At 37.2% G+C, this 15,978-nt stretch overlaps 1 protein-coding gene and 1 non-coding gene across 2 annotated transcripts in view; both read right to left on the bottom strand.

Moving 5' to 3' along the window:
* LOC130704500 (histone-lysine N-methyltransferase SETMAR-like) overlaps positions 1-15,978 on the bottom strand; it is a 48,084-nt gene that overhangs the window by 19,769 nt on the left and 12,337 nt on the right. The window lies entirely within an intron of this gene.
* Positions 14,812-14,941, bottom strand: LOC114236036 (small nucleolar RNA SNORA11). The gene has a single exon (XR_003622078.1). It is a non-coding gene; the product is annotated as a small nucleolar RNA SNORA11 (small nucleolar RNA).

Here is a 15,978-nt window from a genome sequence, read left to right as displayed (position 1 = left end):
CTACCACTGTGCTCACGCTACAGAGACGAATGGACCTCCTATCCAAAATTCGGTTCAGATGTTGACCCTGATGATACCATCCATGCACCTGGAGGGTATGTAAAGACTTTCATAATGAGGCTTTTTGGGGAGTACAGGGAAGGCTCCCAAAGAGGTCCAAAATGGCTTGAGAGCAGAGAAAGGAGATTGGCTCTGTTTTTATTATAGTTAGGGAAAAGGACTGGGGTGAGGGTTCCTGTATGTGAGAAGCTGTGGCTTACACGGTTTGAACTTTCTGCTGGCATTAAAGAAGAGAGTACCTGAGCTTTCTTAGCAATTTCCCCAGATGTGGGACAGAAGGGGAAAGAAGTGCTGGGGCTTCAAAGCTGTTAACAATCAAATATAAAAAACGGAGTTGGGCATTTTATTACAATTCACTACTGATGTTTAACTGATGACATTCTACTTAATTGAATGTGAACTTGTTTAATTAAGCCATTTTGGCACTATATGAGGTTGGTAGCTTGAGACTAGTAAAGAAGGTGAGAGTTCCACTGAATGCCTTGTTCAGCAGCTCAGCATTGTGTATTTTGAGAAGTGAAATGAGTGCCTTGGTCACTATGGATAATGTATGCAACTCCAGAAGGAATAAGGAATGTCTTAGCAAGGCCTTGTATTGTGGCTTTAGCATGTGCAGAGAAATGTTTGGTTAATATTGGGTGTCTTGTGAGGCAAGAGATTCCCAGAAGTCTTTCTACCCAAAGGGGCAACCTTGAGTAAGGAGTTGTTGCTGCCACTGGCAGGACCAGACAGCCAAACTATTGGCCATGGCCCAAGAGTCAGTAAAAATGTGGAGAGAACTGACTGTTGGCCAGAGTATCTAGTGCTAAGATAATTGAGTGAAGTTTGGCCAGTAGTGCTGACCCTTGGATCCTGTCCTTGATCAGGAACATCCTGCTTAAGGAATTAATAGCAACAGCTTTCCCATGTGCTCCATCAACTGTGATGCCATCCAAGACTGTACAAATTCCCTTTAGTATTCACTCAGTTGATCCCAAGGGGCTCCCCAAGTATCTAAAGGGTCCAGTAGAGGGGTGACATCCTCCAGCATTATGGCATCTGGCAAAGGACTGAGGACAAGGGAGACCAACCCATCCTATAGGTGGGATATGCCAGAGAGCTTAGGTTTGGCTATACTGTAGGTACTACTTTTGTTTTGGCAAGGAGGCCTTGATGAGGTACTGAGTTTACAGGGTACCGCTTCCATGACCCAAGACATAATAGGCGGCTAAGGAGGGAGTGTCATGGGCTCAGGGCCTATAAAAGCCTCTAATTGCCAGGAAAATCAGTATGTAACCAGCAATTACTGCTAATGGTGTATAGCATGGGATCAATGAGAGTAGTTTCTTGCATCAAAAGCTTACAGACAATTTATGGCCATAATGGGTAGCCTAGAGACTTCAGGAGGTGTAGAAAGAGGTTGCTAAAGCCTCTACAGTGAAGGTCTTTGGGGCACTAATGTGACTGCTGTTGACTGTTTTTTGCAATTTGGGCAAATTCTAGAGCATTTTGTTATAGGGTCTCCATTCAAGGTATCTGTAAGTAATAGCATAAATGGGCTTAAGTAAAATTTGTAAATGAGGAATATGTTGTCTTCAAGAGCCCAAAAGATGTTAGGCTTATTTGAACACTGGTGAGAGAGTCAACAGCTATTTCTTGACAGTATCAGGGACAGAGCTGTCCCAGCTTACCAAATAATTTTTCAAGACTTTAACCAAGATGGCAGGGCTTTGTACTATGGCATTATGTGTGGGGCAATGGCCCATGCCCTTTTTGTGAAATCCTTTGTTATGTGTATATCCTGAATTGAGTGTGTCAAATCAGTCCCCTTGGAGGAGGTTGACATCACTGTGATGTCATACCTATGCTTCCGGAAGAAGCTGGATACTTTTAAGATCTTGCATATAAAGACTGTGTGCGATGGTAGGGCTGTTAAGGTAGATAGGTAAAGGTGTATTATATTCCTTTGAAGGTGTAGGCAAACTATGAATGAGAGATTCTGGAAATAGGCACTAGCCAGAACATATTAGTCAAATCTATGCAAGGTATTTATGAGATATTGATTGGAAAGAGTAAGTAATTTCAATAATAGTGCATATAGAGGCCTTAACAGGTAGGACCATGGCATTAAGGTTGTAGTAATTCACTGTGAGGCACCATTCATTCTTTCTAAGTTTAAAAATCAGGTAAAATTGGGCTATTAAATGGAGAAGCAGTGAAGATAACCCCCCTTTCTCTAAATAAGTCTTGAATAACAGGTTTCAATTCATCAAGGCCCTGTTTTAACTTTTATTGAGCCATATTAACTATTTTAACTGGGGGAGATGGGGAAGTCCGTGGGGTCCCATTTGGTCAAGCCGATTGTGAGTGCCGTAGACTTACTTTTAATGTATTACTTGATAGGTCAGATCATCCATGCCCACTATGGGATATTTTACGGCAGTAGCCGCTATGACTATAGGGAATTCAGGCAAAGCAGTAGTTCTGATAGTTCTCTCTGTGTGGTAACTCTACTAAAAGTATAGGGGTATCTTGTTTAAATTTGGTGGGATCCCAGGTATAACTATAATTTGAGCCCCAGTATTAAGGCCATGAAGGTTTGCCAACTGGTATACTTTGGTATATATTAAAGTCAACTGAGAACCTATGTTGTAGAGGCAAAAAGGGCAATAAGAGACCTTTTATCTTTTCATTGCACAAAACCTAATAGGAAATTTTGGATTTCTGATAGAGTTAAATTGTGGACCTGTTTCAGCTTTTTGTTTCCTTGATCTCTCTGAGCTCTTAGCTCTGTCTCCTCAGCTAACTCCGTCTCCTCAACTCTTAGCTCCGTCTGCCATACTACTCCTGAGTTTCCTTTCCCTGTGCCACAGCCAGGAATTCTCTTAAGGTGGTTAGCTAGGGCAATCATAGGGCTCACTTAATTTGTTTCTCAACTCTCAGGGTCACTACCCTACATTGCCTAATGTCAAGTGTCTTGAAAACCACTGTCTTAAATGTTTCATCTGCTTTTTATGGTTGCTGCAGGTGGGAAGATAAATCTGGTCTTTCATCATATTGCTTCTTGTTTAAAGGAAATTATAGATTCACATGCAGTTATAGGAAATACTACAGAGACAGCCCTTATATACTTTGTCTAGTATCCCCCAACAGTAAGATTCTGTAAAACTAGAGTATAATACCAGGGTATCGATATGATACAATCCACCGTGATCTTATTCAGGCATTTCATCATATTTTAGCACGTCAATCCCACACCAAAAAAAAAAAAAAAAAGCTTTTGAAGAGACACTGCCCCCAAGATTTCACTAATGATGATCCTTGAATTAAGAATTATTCACCAAAAACCAGAAATGATTTTCAAATACCAGCAAGAATAAGTTCAGAAGAAAACTGCAATTCCATATGTAAAGAAGTCTATTCTCCTACCGTTCTTCTTGCATAAAGCTTAGCTGTAGTGCTTTACATTCATGTATTTTTAAGATGCCTCATACTCTAGAATACAAACATTTTGTCTAAACTAATTAACACTAAGCTAACTAAAATTCTGGTAGAGTTTTTTTTCTTCAGTAAAAATACTGAAAAAGCAGATCTCTAGTTTGTATTTCAGAGGAAAAAAACTTTGATAACTGACTTCTAAATCACAACTGTTACTCCAGATACATCCAAGTCCATAGTTTATTAAATATATCATGTGGTTCTTTCTAATCACAAATAAAAATGTTAATTTTTGAAAAGAGGAAAATATACTAGAGATAGGTATGTTGGTCATTTTTTCAGTTTACATCTTTGTTCAAATAAAATTCAAAGGTATCAATTCATTTATTTAAAATTAAACATATCACCAAGAAAGGCATATATGCCTTCACTCAGAACTAGCAAAGACTGTTTTGGTTAAATGAGAAATGATACACAAACACATTCAATTAATAGGTTGATTTCCATTACTTAATGAAAATGTTTAATGTAACATTCCTGCAACTGAGCTAATTATCACCTTCCAAGACAACAACAACAAGCAACTACTTCCTCCACCAAATTCATTTATAAAAAGAGCTTCCTCTAGAAACAACTGTAAAATGGGTTGGACAAGTTGGATACTATTAATCCAAGAGTTAATTACACTACAATTTGTACTCTGTATTGAAAATATTAATGACTTGCTGTAACATTGCATTTCCAGGATCTTTTTTTAATTCAAAGTATCACTTGCTAATAATATCAATTGTGGGAACACTACATCAATTGATTCCCTGAATGTAGATTGTTTTTACATTTTTCCAAGTAAAACTGGAAACAAACTATAAGGAAAAAGTCCTTGTTTTATTTTGTTTCTTAGATTCAAAGGAGCTATAAAATAACCACATTATAAATAACTCATTCCAATCCTTTATTACAAAGAGAACTGAAAATCACTGTCAGCAGACATATAATTCATAATGTGATTGCTCTGTGTCAAATAAAACATTCTCCAAATTAAAAAAAAAATCTGCTTTATAAGAAAACAAAAAACATACAAACACACACCAAAAAACCCTAAGGTAATAATTAAAACAACAAATACACAAAAAGTACTAAAAAGAACAAATATTTTAATGATTTCCCTTATATGAGGTAACTAGAATAGACAAATTCATAGACAGAAAGTAGAACAGGGTTTCCCTGGTGGCGCAGTGGTTGAGAGTCTGCCTGCTAATGCAGGGGACATGGGTTCGAGCCCTGGTCTGGGAAGATCCCACATGCCGCGGAGCGGCTGGGCCCGTGAGCCACAACTACTGAGCCTGTGCGTCTGGAGCCTGTGCTCCGCAACAAGAGAGGCCACGACAGTGAGAGGCCCGTGCACTGCGATGAAGAGTGGCCCCCGCTCGCCGCAACTGGAGAAAGCCCTCACGCGGAAATGAAGACCCAACACAGCCAAGGATAAATAAATTAATTAATTAATTAATTAATTTAAAAAAAAAAAAAAAGAAAGTAGAACAGAGGTTACCAGGGGCTAGGCGGAGTGGGGAATGGGGAGTTATTGTTTAAGGGTACAGGGTTTCAGGTTGGAATAATAAGAAAAGTTCTGGAGACAGATGGTGGTGATACTTATACAACACTGTGAATGTACTTAATGCCATTGACCTGTACACTTAAAAATGGTTAAAATGGTAAATTTTATGTTATGTAGATTTTATTAAAAATTTTTTAAATGCTAGAAGGCTAACAATAATTTTGAATACTATACACTCATAAGGACTTGGTCAACTCTGAGTTATATGAATAATAGATGTGACACACCTTGGAAATGAAAAGCATAAATGATGTTGATGGATATTTCTCAACTTTGGCACTATTTTGTTTGTGACCAATAACTTGCTGTGATGAGCTGTCCTCTGCATAGTAGGATGTTTATCAGCATCCCTGGCCTCTTCCCAGTAGAAGTCAGTAGCACTTCCCATCCAATTGTGACAACCAAAAATGTCTCCAGATTTTGCTGAATGTCCCCAGGGGAACACAATCACTCCTGGTTCAGGACTACTGGTTTAGATGATTCTGAACTACATTTTTTTTTTAAAGATTTATTTATTGATTGATTGATTGTTATGTTGGGTCTTCATTTCTGTGCTAGGGCTTTCTCTAGTTGCGGCAAGCGGGGGCCACTCTTCATCGCGGTGCGCGGGCCTCTCACTATTGTGACCTCTCTTGTTGCAGAGCACAGGCTCCAGACGCACAGGCTCAGTAGTTGTGGCTCACCGGCCTAGTTGCTCCGTGGCATGTGGGATCTTCCCAGACCAGGGCTCGAACCCGTGTTCCCTGCATTAGCAGGCAGATTCGCAACCGCTGCGCCACCAGGGAAGCCCTGAACTACATTTTTAATACAGGTCTGCAGAGAATTTTACAAAGAAACTGAAATATTCTACCTCTTTCCTGCTTATAGTATTTCTATAACTATGTTTCTAAATTTCTTTAAAGGATAATATATTCAAATGGAAAAATTCCTTCAAACTCTAAAGATTTTATATATTATGTATAAAATGCATAGAAAAACTTAATATGATATACTTCAGGTATTGTAGAATCATCATAGTACTCATATGCAATATTCTAATATTCTTATTTGTTGTGTAGTCAAAAAAAAAAGTAAGAAACAAAACATGGCTTTCTGGTTTCCGATTTTTTTTAGCTTATATTTTAAAGAATTGTTTCTTAATCCAGTTTAGAAAGAAAAAACTTCACCTTTAAAAAATTAGAAAACCTCAACTATAACATATTACTTTCTTCAGTTTTTTACTAAGAGAAAATAGCACATTTAAGAATCAACAAGTTTGAGGAACTTCCCTGGTGGTCCAGTGGTTAAGACTCTGTGCTCCCAATGCAGGGGGCCCGGGTTTGATCCCTGGTCAGGGAACTAGATCCCGCACGGCACAACGAAGATCCCGCATGTGGCAACTAAGACCGGGCGCAGCCAAATAAATAAATAAATTTTTTTTTTAAATCAACAAGTTTGATTAAATCCTCATGAATATTCCCTTAAGAATTTACATTAAAAATTGAAACAATGTGCTTCAACGTACGTAATATTTATTATATTCAAAAGAATGTATGTAGCATAATTAGCTCTCTCCAAATGAAACTGAGCTCTTATTATGACAAAAACTTCTAGTTGTCCTTAGATTTTCTTTTCACCTTTAAGCCAGCATATTAAAAAATATGCTTTTTTTTTTTGCCCTGAAAGATTATTTTCTGCCTGGTGAAACATATCAGGATTTACAATAGTTTCTGACCTGAAGAAACTGGAAGATATTATGCATACAATGTAAACCTAAGCTTTTACTCTATTAATCAGAACAAATGAAAATGTTTTAAATATTGAAATATTTTCTTCCAAAGTAAAATTACTCAAGTCAGTTATGTCAGAACATAATAAATTTAATTTTAAGCTAAGAATTAGAGTTTAAATAGGTTTTCCTTACTTTGGAAAACCTTACCAAATCCTTTTTATACTATATACTGGCAGTGCTTATTGGCACTGGAACAACATCAACTATATTTCTCTTGTTTAATCTTTCTCTGATCACATTTCCACCACTGTCCATAAACCATATTTGTATAAAACACAATACAGATTTGGTTGGTCCACAAGATTGCTCCCCAAACAATGTACTAAAATCTCCTTTAAAAAAAGAAAAAGAGGGGGCTCTCCAGTTTTCACAAATTACTCATATTTAAAATAAGTATATGTGTATATATTTTTTTCTATTATTTTCTTTTAAAGACATATATAGTTGGTTAAGGAAGGCATCAACAGACTTTTTTTGCACAGATTAGTAAATATTTTTGGCTTATGGTCATATAAGTGTTCGTGTCTCATATTTTTCTTTTTCCTTTTTCTTAGTAACTCTTTAAAAATGCAAAATATTTGATCTTAAAAAAAAATGCAGAAAACATTCTTAGCTTGTGGGTCCTACAAAAACAGGCCAGGAGCCAGATTTGGTATGGGAGCCATATTTTGCCCACCTCTGACTTAAAGCAAAAAGTACAACATCATATTGTTGAGTTTATAACATTTATAGATGTAACAAAGATGATAACAATAGCAAAAATGACCAACCTTTCCAATTTGCCCAGGACTGAGGGAGTTGCCCAGACACAGAACTTTCAGCGCTAAAACTAGGAAATAAAACTTATCAGGAGATAAGCTGATCACTCTAATTATAGCACAAAGGCTAGGAGAAGTAAAGGGAACTAGATGGTTGCAAAATTCCTATATTCTTCCTGAACTAATCCAATATTGCCTCTAGACTGTGATAAGTTAGAGCTGCATAACGTAATTCCTAGAGCAATCACACACACACACACACACACACACAAAAGCAAACAAATAAAGGTAAGAGGCCAAAAGAGAAATTAAAACATAGTACCAATAACATGTAATTAAGACAAAAGAGGGAGAAAAAGAGAAACAGAAGAATAAAAAGCTGATGAGACAGAAAACAAACAGCAAAAAAAAAAAATTAAATCCAAACATATAAGTTACATCATATGTGAATGGATTAATTCTCCAATCAAAGGGCAGACATTGTCAGATGGATAACAAAGCAAAACCAACACTAAACTGTTTACTTTAAATACAAAGAAACAAACTTTAAATACAAAGACACTAACAGGTTAAAGGGATAAAGTAAGAAAAAAGATACATGAATTTTTTGGTTTCCCAGTGTGTATAAAAGTAATGCTTACACTATACTGTAGTTTAGTAAGTGTGTAATACCATTATGTCTACAAAAACAATGTATATACCTTAATTAAAAAATAATGCTGTTGGAAAAATGGCACTGATAGACTTGCTCAACGCAGGGCTGCTATAAACCTTCATTGTGTAAAAAATGCAGTATCTGCAAAGTATTGTACAATAAAGTGCAATAAAACAAGGTATGTCTGTAGATGCAGAAAAAACATTTAACAAAAATCCAACACCCATTCATGATAAATGCTTTCTGTAAACAAGGAATAGAGGGGAACTTCCTCAACTTTATAGTAGATATCTACAAAAAACCTACAGGTAACATAATACTTAATGGTGGGAAACAAGAAGCATTCTCACTAAGATCAGGAACAAGACAAGGATGTCCCCTCTCACCACTCTTTTTCAACCTCATACTGGAAGTCCCAGCTAATTCAATAAGACAAGAAAAGGAAATAAAGGGCATACTGATTAAGAAGGAATAAATAAAATTGTCTTTTTTGCAGATGACATGATTGTCTATGTAGAAATCCAAATTAATCAACCAAAAATCTCTTGAAATAAGCTACTGTAACAAGATTACAGGACACAAGGTTAATGCAAAAAAGCCAACTGCCTTCCTATATCCCAGGAATAAACAAATGGAATTTGAAATTAAAAGCACAATACCATTTATAATTAGCATGGCAAAAAAATGGAATTCATAAGTATAAACCTAATAAAATATGTACAGTAAGTCCCCTACGTACGAACCTTCAAGTTGCGAACTTTCAAAGCTGCGAACGTGCATTCACATGTCCAATCATATAAGTTAGTTCAAGTGTCTGGTGTACATTGTCACGTGCGTGCATCCTCTACAAGTGGTTGTGCTTTTGTGTACTTTACAGTCCTGTATAGAGTACAGGAGTACAGGATCTTTATTTCAAGCCCAGGATGTCCAGAAGCAAGTGTAAAAGCAGCAGTGATGTAGCTGGTACTGCTAAGAAGCACCAAGCAATAATGATGGAAACAAAAGTGAAAATAATTGAGAGAGTGGGGCGAGACAGTAAGATAGTAGACGTTTCTCGTTCTTATAACATGAATTGTTCAACCATCAATGATTCTAAAGAACAAGGACAAGACCATGGAACATGTGAAGTCTGCTGTGCCAATGATGTCAACAGTAATATTGAAGAAGCATGGAAAAGTGATAGAGGAGATGAAGAAATTTCTCAGTTTGTGGATGCAGGATCAGCATCAGTGTCAAGTCCCACTCAGCTTAATGTTGATTCAAGAGAAAGCTAAAAGGTTTTATGAAGACTTGAAGAAGAAACACGGTGAAGAATCAGAGGGCACATCTTTTAGTGTCAGCCATGGCTGGTTTCATCAGTTCAAGGCTAGAACCAACCTTCACAACATAAAAGTAAGTGGTGAGGCAGCGAGTGCAGATACAGTAGCTGCCCAGGAACTTCCTGAAATGCTTTGAAAAATTATGGATGAAGGCGCATATTTACCCGAGCAGCTTTTTAACGTGGATGAGACAGGACTGTACTAGAAGAGGATGCCAGACCAAAGTTACATCAGTAAGAAGGAAAACTTGATGCCAGGCTATAAAGCAGCGAAGGATATGCTAACTGTTGTTTGGTGGCAATGCTTCCGGCAATATGAAGCTGAAGTCTCTCTTAGTTTATCATTCAGAGAACCCAACATAGCCAAGGGCTCCCTTCCTCTTGTGTGATTAAGTATCCCCAAAGCCTGGGTTACACAGGCCATTTACCAGGACTGGTTTTTCCACCACTTTATCCAGGAGATAGCAAAATGTTGCTTGGAGAAGGACATCCCATTCAACATTCTTTTGCTGCTTGACAATGCTCCGGGCCACCCCCCCATTAGTGGACAACTTTTATCCTAACATCGAAGTAGTGCATCTGCCACCAAATACTATGTCGCTCACCCAACCTATGGACCAGGGAGTTATAGCAACTTTCAAGAAATATTATTTAGGTCACACTTTTTGTCAGGCGGTAAAGGCGAGTGACACGAATCAGGAACAACCTTGCAACAATTTTGGAAGGACTATAACATCTACAAGGCCATAAAAAACATTAACTTTGCTTGGCATGAGGTTACAGTTGTCATCATGAATGGGCTTTGGAAGAATCTTTGCCCACAGTTTGTTCACGATTTTCGTGGGTTTGAGAAGGTGGATGAGAGTCCAAAGAGGTCTAAGCTGGAGCGAGATCTGCAAGACAACGACTCCATTGAACTCCTTGCTGAGCAACACAAGGAGCTTCCTAATGAAGACCTGATGGAATTGGAGGCCGAGAGAAAGGATGAAGAGAGACAAGAGGAAGAAGAAGTAACTGAAGAACCAAAGAGATTCACAATGCAGGAAACGGCAAGGGGATTTTACTTGAGGAGGCACTGTTAGTTTTTGAGGCACAGGACCCGAATGTAGAATGGTACACAAAGGTTGCAGCAGCTGTTCAGAATGCTATCCAGTGCTATCGTGTCATCTATGACGAGGAAAAAAGAGCTACTACCCAGACATCACTGGATCGTTTCTTCAAAAAGGTACATAGAATTGAATCCAGGAAAGAACCAGAACCTGTGCCATCACTGTCAGGCATGAGTGAAATTGCAGCTTGCACTCTGTCCCCTATTGCTGACGATCCTTCAGCTCTACCATCTCCCCCCTCCTCTCCCTCCTCCAGCCAGTAACCCTTCTCGCCTGTTCACTCAATACAAGCCCCTGTATGCCAGCTGTTGTACTGCACTACTGTACTTTTCAAGGTACTGTACTGTAAGTTTTAAAATGTTTTCTTTATTTTTTGTGTTTGTTTTTTATGTATTATTGTGTGAAAAGTATTATCAACCTATTACAGTACAATACTATATAGCTGACTGTGTTAGTTGGGTACCTAGGCTAACTCTGTCGGACTTAACGAACAAATGAGACTTTCAAACGCACTCTCAGAACAGAACACACTCTTGGAACGGAACTCGTTCATAGGTAGGGGACTTACTGTACAAGATCCATATTAGGAAAACTACACAACTATAATGAACAAAATCAAAGAACTAAAATATACGGATATTCCATGTTCATGGATAAATAGACTCAATATTGTCAAGATGTCAGTTCTTCCCAATTGATCTAAAGAGTCAATGAAATCCCAATCAAAAGCCCATCACGTTACTTTGTGGATATCAACAAACAGATTCTAAACTTTACATGTAGAGACAAAAGACCCAGAATAGCCAACCCAACATGTAAGGAGAAGAACAAAGTTGGAGGTTTACTATAAAGCTACAGTAACTAAGACAGTGTGATACTGGTGAAAGAACAAATAAATCAATGGAACAGAAATAAAGGGCCTAGAAATAGACACACATAAATCAGTCAACTGAACTTTGACAAAGGAGCAAAGGCAATACAATGGAGCAAAGACGGTCTTTTCAACAAATGGTGTTAGAACAACTAGACACCCACATGAAAACAACAACAACAACAAATGGAATCTAGACACAGATCTTACATCCTTCACAAAAATTAACTCAAAATGGATCACAGACCTAAATGTAAAACACAAAACTATAAACTCCTAAAAGATAACATAAGAGAAAATCTAGATGACTTTGGGTTTGGTGATTACTTTTTACATATGACACCAAAGGCACGATCATGAAAGAAAGAACTGATAAGCTGGGTTTCATTAAAATTAAAATTTTCTGCTCTGCAAAATATACTTTCAAGAAAATGAAAAGACCAAGCCACAGACTGGGAGAAAAGATTTGCAAGAGACATATCTGACAAAGGACTGCTATCCAAAATATAAAAAAAACTCTTAAAACTCAACAATAAGAAAAATAACCCAATTTTTTTTTAAAGGGCCAAAGACCTTAAAAGACATGTCACCAAGAGCATTTAAGCATATGAAAAGATGCTCCACATCATATGTCATCAGGGAAATGCTAACTAAAACAATGAGATTCCAGTACACACTTATTAGAATGGCCAAAATCTGGAACACTGACAACACCAAAGTCTGACAAGGATGTGAAGCAACAGGAACTCTCGTTGCTGGTGGGAATGCAAAATGCCACAGCCACTTTGGAAGACAGTTTGGCAGTTTCTTACATAACTAAACATACTGTTATCTTACAATCCAGCAATCTTGCTCCTTGATATTTACCTGAAAGAGTTGAAAACTTATATCCACACAAAATCCTGCACACTTTTATAACAGCTTAATTCATAATTGCCAAAACTTGGAAGAAATCAAGATGTCCCTCAGTAGGTAAATGGATAAATAAACTGTGGAACTTCCAGAAAATGGAATATTATTCAGTGTTTGTAAAAAAAAAAAAAAAAAGGCTATCCAGCCCTGAAAAGACATGGAGGAAGCTTAAATGTGTATTACTAAGTGAAAGAAGCCAATCTGAAAAGGTCACACACTGCATGATTCCAACTATATGACATTCTGGAAAAGGCAAAACTATGGAAATGGTAAACAGATCAGTGGTTCCCAGGGGTGAAGGGGAGGGAGGGATGAACAGGCAAAGCACAGAGGATTTTTAGGGCAGTGAAAATACTCAGTGATACTGTAATGGTGGATACATGTCATTATGTATTTGTCCACACATGGAATGTACACCACCAAGAGTGAACCATAATGTAAACTATGGACTTCAGATGACAATGATGTGTCAATGTAGGGTTATCAATTTTAACAAATTTACCAGTCTGGTGGAGGATGTTGATATGGGGGAGGCTATGCATGTGTGGGGGCAGAGGGTATATGGAAAATCTCTGTACCCTCTTCTCAATTTTGTTGTGAACCTAAAACTGCTGTAAGTAAATAAATAAACAAAGACTTATTGTGTGATCATTTCACAATATATACAAAACATCAATTCATTATATTGTACACCTGAAACTAATATAATGCTATAACTAATACATATAACTAATATAACATTATATCAATTATACCTTAATTTTTAAAATATTTTATTGAAGTATAGTTGATTTACAATGTTATGTTAATTTATGCTGTACAGCAAAGTGATTCAGTTATACATATATATATATATATTCTTTCCCATATTCTCTTCCATTACGGTTTATCACAGGATATTGAATATAGTTCCCTGTGCTACAGGAGGACCTTGTTGTTTATCCATTCTATATATACCAGTTTGCATCTGCTAATCCCAAACTCCCAATCCTTCCCTCCCCCAGCCCCCCTACCCCTTGGCAACTAAAAGTTTGTTCTCTATGTCTGTAAGTCTGTTTTTCTTTCGTAGATATGTATATTTGTATTGTATTTTAGATTCCACATATAAGAGGTATCATATGGTATTTGTATTTCTCTTCTGACTTACTTCACTTAGTATTATAATCTCTAGGTCCATCCATGTTGCTGCAGATGGCATTATTTTATTCTTTTTTAGAATGAGTAATATTCCATGGTATATATATACCACATCTTCTTTATCCATTCATCTGTCGATGGATACTTAGGTTGCTTCCATGTCTTGGCTATTGTAAATAGTGCTGCTATAAATGTAGGGGTGCATGTATCTTTTCAAATTATAGTTTTGTCTAGGTATATGCCCAGAAATGGGATTGCTGGATCATATGGTAACTCTATTTTTAGTTTTTGAGGAACCTCCACACTGTTTTCCGTAGTGGCTGCACCAATTTACATTCCCAGCAACAGTGTAAGAGGGTTTCCTTTTTTTCACACCCTCTCCAGCATTTATTATTTGTATTATTTTTTTGAGGTTAATTTGTGCTTTTATTTGCCAGTATAACTTAACTACGGTGGCCTGCAAACTTTTTTGATTTAAAAAAAATTTTACATCACAATCCAACACACACCATGTAATATATATACATATATAAAAGTGAAACAAAAGTTTTGCCAAAAACTTCTACCCTGAGCGTTAATTCTCTTGAGACTTTTTTTTTTAAGCAGTTTTAGGTTTACAACAAAACTGACAGGAAGGTACAGAAATTCCCCCAAATACCCCCTCCCCTCACATGCATAGCCATTATCAACAGAGTGGTACCTTTTTTTTTTAACACCAAGGATGAACTGCATTGACAGATAATCACCAAAGTCCACAGTTAACCTTAGGGTTCACTTTAATGAAGTGAATAGTGTTGCACATTCTATGGGTTTGGACAAAAGTATGATGACATATAGCCAGCATTATAATGTCATTCAAAGCATTTTCACTGCTCATAAAAACTTCTGTACTCTGTGTATTCATCTCCCCTCTCCCCGCAAACTCCTGGCAACCACTGATCTTTTTATTGTTTCCATAGTCTTGCCTTTTCCAGAATGGCATATAGAATCTATTTTTCTTTTTCTTTTCTTTCCTTGAAAAGAGAGGTTCAAAGCCTTTATGTCTATAACACCACTTACAGCCCACCCACGTGTGGACCAGATAGGCTCTAGGTGGCAAACTCCCTCACTAAATACTGTAGCTTTCCTTCCAGTATCGAGCCCTGCCCCACTGTCCTGCCCAGCAGCCACATGGAGGTGCAGGGGGACAGGTGTTGGGTATTTGTTCACAGGAAGGCCACAAGTTTTGTGTCTCTTGTCACAATGAAGCCAGATTCCTCTTGGGTTTGCTGTAAACAGAGAAGCCATTTCTTCAGGCCCTGTGCTCTGAGCACACCCCAGGTAGACTTTTTAATGATGGCCATTCAGACCAGTGTGAGGTGGTACACTTCATTATAGTTTTTATTTGCATTTCTCTAATAATTAGCAATGATGAGCATCTTTTCATGTGCCTATTGGCCATCTGTATGTCTTCTTTGGCGAAATGTCTATTTAGGTCTTCTGCTCATTTTTTTTTAATTTTTATAAACATTTTATTATAGAAAACAATAAAAACAATAAAATATAAACAAAAATAGCAGTATAATGAACTCTTCTGTATCCATCATCCAGGTTCAACTCACAATCTTTTTTTTTCCTGAGATATACATTTTAAAGTAATAACTAGAATCATGACTTATAACATTATACCAGAACATATAAGATTTTTAGAAATTTCATGTAATGTCTGAAACATTTACATTAACATATTTCCATACAAATAACCCAATGAAAGTTTAGTATTAGTTGTTTTGTTTGTTTTAATACTGCAGGTTCTTGTTAGTCATCAATTTTATACACAACAGTGTATACATGTCAATCCCAATCGCCCAATTCAGCACACCACCATCCCCATCCCACCGTATGAACACTATTCACTTCATTAGTGAACCCTAAGGTTAACTGTGGACTTTGGTGATTATCTATCAATGCAGTTCATCCTTGGTGTTAAAAAAAGTTTTCCCCCCTTGGTGTCCATATGTCTGTTCTCTACATCTGTGTCTCAACTTCTGCCCTGCAAACCAGCTCATCTGTACCATTTTTCTAGGTTCCACATAAATGCGTTAATATACGATATTTGTTTTTCTCTTTCTGACTTAATTCACTCTGTATGACAGTCTCTAGATCCATCCACGTCTCAGCAAATGACTCAATTTCGTTCCTTTTCATGGCTGGGTAATATTCCATTGTATATATGTACCACTACTTCTTGATCCATTCGTCTGTTGATGGGCATTTAGGTTGCTTCCATGACCTGGCTATTGTAAATAGTGCTGCAATGACCATTGGGGTGCATGTCTTTTTGAATTATGGTTTTCTCTGGGTATATGCCCAGTA

This window comes from Balaenoptera acutorostrata, chromosome 19, assembly GCF_949987535.1.
Source record: "Balaenoptera acutorostrata chromosome 19, mBalAcu1.1, whole genome shotgun sequence".
Classification (NCBI taxonomy): domain Eukaryota; kingdom Metazoa; phylum Chordata; class Mammalia; order Artiodactyla; family Balaenopteridae; genus Balaenoptera; species Balaenoptera acutorostrata.
The sequence above is the reverse complement of the archived record's forward strand: the minus strand, read 5'-3'. Positions and strand labels throughout refer to the sequence as shown.